Genomic DNA, 6,000 nt, shown 5'->3' on the forward strand with positions numbered 1-6,000 from the left:
ATCTAAAACTGACTCAGGCTGTCCACTTGTCCTATTTTATTCTTGTGCAGCCTGGAAAGGATTAAAATATCATTGGTGGTGTTTTAGGAATTAGTAACCTGTACACCCCTATCTCTGAGGAGGGTCAACATGTTTCGGCCTATTTTGAATGCCAGCTAGGGTCATGCGGCCTTCGTCAGGACCTTCGCCCTGTCCCCGTACTATAAGAAAAAACCCTACCTGTCCTATGATCAGGAGGCTAGTTAGTTCGTGCCACTAGATACTCTCTAATTTATCAGCACACTCAGAATTCTGTGGGGAAACAGAAAATATGATTAAGGCCCACAAATAAGTGGAATATGGTATCATGTAACAGTCCCCATCTCTTCACCTTGAATGTGTAAGGAAAAGATCATTGTGCTTAAAAGGTCCCTCCAACTAGTGCATACCGTAATAGAAAAGTTAACACCTGTATCAATTTGTGAGAATCACCCAACAGTGAGAATAGTATGATGTTTTACATTTATTTTGAGGAGGGGATAGACACACATTGTGAAAATTCCGTAGGCCAAGGTGAGGTGGGCCCCGTAGTAGGAGAGAAGTAATGAGGTGTTTTATGAAAGGTGCTCATTTCTTGTCAGCAATAATGAGACATGCTGGATGGTACACAGAAAGTAAGAATAGTAAGCAAAGGGTATGGCATTCATAGAAATTTTGTAGAATATAAAGTTAGAGTTAATCGTGTCATTAAAAGGCAGAAGATATGGCCATACATTAAGCACAATCATGCTCAAATAATAATGTTACCTTACAGTGGCAGAACATAAAAAGTTCTGAATAGAACAGGTGCGTTGCTCTGGAATGCAACCTTCAGCTCATCTTCAAGAGGAGTAGATGAGTAGTGTTATGGGTAGCCACATCTTTTCCCCTTAACAGGACGCCTCATCCTTAACCTCCCTCGCCACGAACACATGTCAGCCCACCTCAGAGACCTTCACTGGCTCCCCGTCAACAAGAGGATCATCTTCAAGCTCCTAATCCATGCTCACAAGGCTCTCCACGACGCAGGCCCTGCCTACCTCAACGAGTGACTCAGCTTCCACGTCCCCACCCGCCAGCTCTGCCCCGCCAACCTCACCCTCGCCACCATTCCTCGCATCTACCGTACCACAACCGACGGCAGATCCTTCTCCCACCTCGCCGCCAGAACCTGGAACTCCCTCCCCGTCAAACTACGTCTGACCCTGGATATTCTAACGGTAACACCACCCCCCCCCAGCGCCTTGAGACCCTATCGGGTGAGTAGCGGGCTTAACAAAAGATTGATTGATTGATTGAGGCAAAAATCACATTGCACGATCCCCATAATAGATATATGGAGTGGCAACAACACTGAATAGGAAACAGACAGTGTTGCTAAACATGTATACACCAAATAATGACACCCTAGTTTTATATGAAGAGATACAAGACTGATGGTTCTCCATGCACAGTACACGATAATATGGATAAGGAACTTTAACTGTGTCCAAGACACATATTTGAGTAGCCCCATGACAGTGACTACACCACTGGGTTGTTTCTCAAGATCTCTCTATACAGCCATGGAATACGTGAATTTAATTGAGTGTAGGAGGTCCCAGTATCGTGTCTCAAGGGGATATTTGGTTTATTCCCCTCTACACAATATTTTTTCCAAAACAGACTATGCCATGATACACCTGGAACAAATAGTGGAATTTATCAACAATGAATATTTAGATTGCACTTTGTCAGATCATGTCCACCTGACAGTACAATGGACTGAGGGAATTACTTAGCACCAATTCTTTAATGGGGATTACAGATAAGGGGTTTAAAGGACTACTCTTGCTAGGAGGAAATACAGGAGATGATAAAGGGATTTTTCCAAACCAACTCTGGAGCACTAAACAGTGCAGGTGTGCTGTGAGATTTTTTAAGCTATCGATCAGAGGGAAATGTATGGCGACCACACACAGTCAAGACGTTTCTTCTGACTAACATGAGTACATTAGAAAAGGATATAAAACTGCTACATAAATGAATGGCTGATGGAGTAGAGGAGAGGAACAATAGAAATAAGACATTAAATAGTTTAGAATAGGCTAAAGACCAACTGTTAGAAATGGGGGGTTTTGGTTGGCAGTCAGGTTACCCTCTGTCCAAGCAAGAACCCTCACTCTAGTCAGGGTAAGTCATACACAATCCAAATTATCCTGTGCCCACCCTCTGGTAGCTTGGCACGAGCAGTCAGGCTTAACTTAGAAGGCAATGTGTAAAGTATTTGTGCAATAAATCATACAATAACACCATATAACACCACAAAAATACACCACACAGTGTTTGGAAAAATATAGAATATTTATCTGGATAATTGTAGGTCAAAACGAATGAAGATGCAATGTGAAATTGTAGAGATATCACTGAAAAGTGATATTAAGTGTCTTAAGTCTTTAAAAAGCAAACAAAGTCTCTTTCAAGCACAAAGTACCTGGTTTACAGTGGAAAATCTCTGCAAAGGGTCGCAGAAGAAGAGATACGTGGAAAAATGGTCTGTGCGCAATTTCTCCCCTGCACACACGGACTTGCGTAGTTATTTTTCACGCAGGGAAGTCGTGCGTCGTTTTCCAGCACGCGGACAGTCTCTTTCTGTGGTTCGCGGGATTACCAGATGTCCCGGGGTCTGTGCGTGGATTCTTCGGCTTGTTTTCTGGCTGCGCGTCGTTCTGGGAGGCTGTGCGTGGAATTTTCGTTCTCATGGCAGGCGTCGCGTCGATTTCCCCTCTGGAAGTCGGGTGGCATTGTCCTTGCGAGGCCACGCGTCGAAGTTCCGGTCGCCCCGAAGGCGTCGCATCGATCAGCGTCAGTGTGCGGCGATTTTCTAGCCGCGGAGCATCTGTGCGTCAAAATTTTTGCCGCACGAAGAGTACAAATGAAAAAGAGAAGTATTTTGGGTCCTGAGACTTCAGGGAACAGGAGGCAAGCTCTATCGAAGCCCTTGGAGAGCAGTTTTACAGCCAGACAAGAGTTCAGCAAGGCAGCAGGCCAACAGCAAGGCAGCATTCCTTTGTAGAAAGCAGACAGGTGAGTCCTTTGAGCAGCCAGGCAGTTCTTCTTGGCAGGATGCAGGTTCTGGTTCAGGTTTCTTCTCCAGCAAGTGTCTGAGGTGGTAGGGTAGAGGCCCTGTTTTATACCCAAATGTGCCTTTGAAGTGGGGGAGACTTCAAAGAGTGGCTTAGAAATGCACCAGGTCCCCTTTCAGTTCAATCCTGTCTGCCAGGGTCCCAGTAGGGGGTGTGGCAGTCCTTTGTGTCAGAGCAGGCCCTCCACCCGCCCAGCCCAGGAAGACCCATTCAAAATGCAGATGTATGCAAGTGAGGCTGAGTACCCTGTGTTTGGGGTGTGTCTGAGTGAAAGCACAAGGAGCTGTCAACTAAACCTAGCCAGACGTGGATTGTAAGGCACAGAAAGATTAAAGTGCAGAGAAATGCTCACTTTCTAAAAGTGGCATTTCTAAAGTAGTAATATTAAATCCAACTTCACCAGTCAGCAGGATTTTGTATTACCATTCTGGCCATACTAAATATGACCTTCCTACTCCCTTCAGATCAGCAGCTGCCACTTCACCAATGTATGAGGGCAGCCCCAATGTTAGCCTATGAAGGGAGCAGGCCTCTCAGTAGTGTAAAAACGAATTTAGGAGTTTTACACTACCAGGACATGTATACTACACAGGTACATGTCCTGCCTTTTACCCACACAGCACCCTGCTCTAGGGGTTACCTAGGGCACACATTAGAGGTGACTTATGTGTAGAAAAAGGGGAGCTTTAGGCTTGGTAAGTAATTTTAAATGCCAAGTCGAAGTGGCAGTGAAACTGCACACACAGGCCTTGCCATGGCAGGCCTGGGACAAGGTAAGGGGCTACTTGAGTGGGTGGCACAAACAGTGCTGCAGGCCCACTAGTAGCATTTAATGTACAGGCCCTAGGCACATACAGTGCCCATTACTAGGGACTTATAAGTATATTAAATAGTCCAATTGGGTATGATCCAAAGTGACCATGTTTACAGGGAGAGAGCATATGCACTTTAGCACTGGTTAGCAGTGGTAAGGTGCGCAGAGTCTAAAAGCCAGCAAAAACAGAGTCCAAAAAGTGGAGGGAGGCAGGCAAAAAGTTAGGGGTGACCACCCTAAGGCATGTCAGGTCTAACACCAACTAAATAAACATGAGTGTAGAATAAATACAGAATTACAACATGATCAACAGGCAAAGCTGGTCATCATTTGGTCTGGTTGGTTTACCAATAGAGGGGCAATCACACCGTAGTAGGTATGTGGAATGATAATAGACATACTATTATAGATCAAGTGTCTATAAATGAGAGCATCGGGGAGTTCTATGCTGCACCATATTCTGAACAGGGAACAATGGATGGTCAGGAGACAGTCAGTTTTTGATGAGGCTCAACCTGTGCTTTCCAATGAGTTAAGAGAAGAGCTCAATGAACTGCTAGCTTTAGAAGCTATTAAACAGGCAAGTTGAGATCAGGAAACTGGTAATACACAAGGAAATGGCAGCCTTCCAGCTGAATTCTATCATAAATATATCAAACTCTTGGCTGCCCCACTCTTGAAAATGTATACTGAGGACCTCGCTGGTGGTCCAAACACAGAGTCATTACGAGAAGCTCTTATAGTGGTTCTACATAAAAAAGCAAAAGGGCTTACTGGACCAGGGATCTTGATAAATGTGGTTACTAAAATAATTGGGAAGATTGTGGGACAGAACTGGTAAAAGTGGCTGACATCGATCAGGCATGATTGTCATAATGCAACTACTAACATTAGGACGGTTTTCATGGCAATGGGACATATTAAAGCAGGAGAAAGATGGAAATGAGCTAGTTTAGAAGCCCACAAGGACATTCATGCAGAAAAATAAAATGCTGCGCTGGGTTTTCCTCTTCTTTAAGAGAAGTGTGGCACATGTTCGTACTGTGAAGCAACTTTCAGACAAGTTAGAAGTACGAAGGGGAACCAGACAGGGGTTCCTGCAACCTCAATATTTGCTATGACAGTTGAATGGATAGGACAGATTATTCAATCTAGACAAATAGAAGGTTGTATATTGACTAAATCCAAAAGAATGATTACATCACTATATTCAGGCAATATAATGATTACATTCAAGAGCCCTGCAACAACATGGGATAAAATAGAGCATTCTGAGTAAAATGATTGCCACTCCCAGAACATATTACATGCTCCAACATATGTTTATGGCTATCCCTTAGTCTTGTTCCCACAGATTGGATGATCTGGTTCAGCTGCTGTATTTGAAGAAAGAATACTTTTAAATTGTCATGGGAATAAGGTTTGTTGATAGCTGATTCCAGGGTGTCATATTTGGCTGTGCAGTTTCAATATGCAGTGTTATGAAGAGGCCAGGAAAGGGAGTACCTGGCAGATGAGTTGCTGTGATGGCTGGTTCACCCGGTGGAGTCACTGTAGTCGCCATTGTTGCAAGGGAATGCTTTTAAGAAAATGCCAATGCACATACACACTATTTAAAAAATTGGCATAAAGTGGTGAAGAAGGAAGGATACAAATGTATTTTTTACAGTAAATACCACAGTGACTAAATTAGGCCCAAACTACTTTAAATTGCTGAAGGAAGTGTTGTATAGCTATTTTAGCCATGTTTTAGAAACATTGTGCATTTTAGCCCAGTTACATTTTATTGAGCATCACTTTGTTTTTTCTAGCATTAACCGCATTTGTAGTGTTGTTTTATTTTCTCCATCTGGTTGTTCTTTCACCCAGGAAAGCAATACGTTGTTAGCACTGCATTCATTGGACTTTTTTCACAGTTGGGAGGGAAACCCTAGATACTTGGTGACCTTTATGGTGAGGGTCGACATTTGGAATTTCAGTTTTTTTGTTAGAAAAGTGGGTGTGTTAGAAATAGGTTATTTGGTTGCCAGTCAGGTTACCCCC

This window comes from Pleurodeles waltl, chromosome 12 (assembly GCF_031143425.1).
Source record: "Pleurodeles waltl isolate 20211129_DDA chromosome 12, aPleWal1.hap1.20221129, whole genome shotgun sequence".
NCBI lineage: Eukaryota > Metazoa > Chordata > Amphibia > Caudata > Salamandridae > Pleurodeles > Pleurodeles waltl.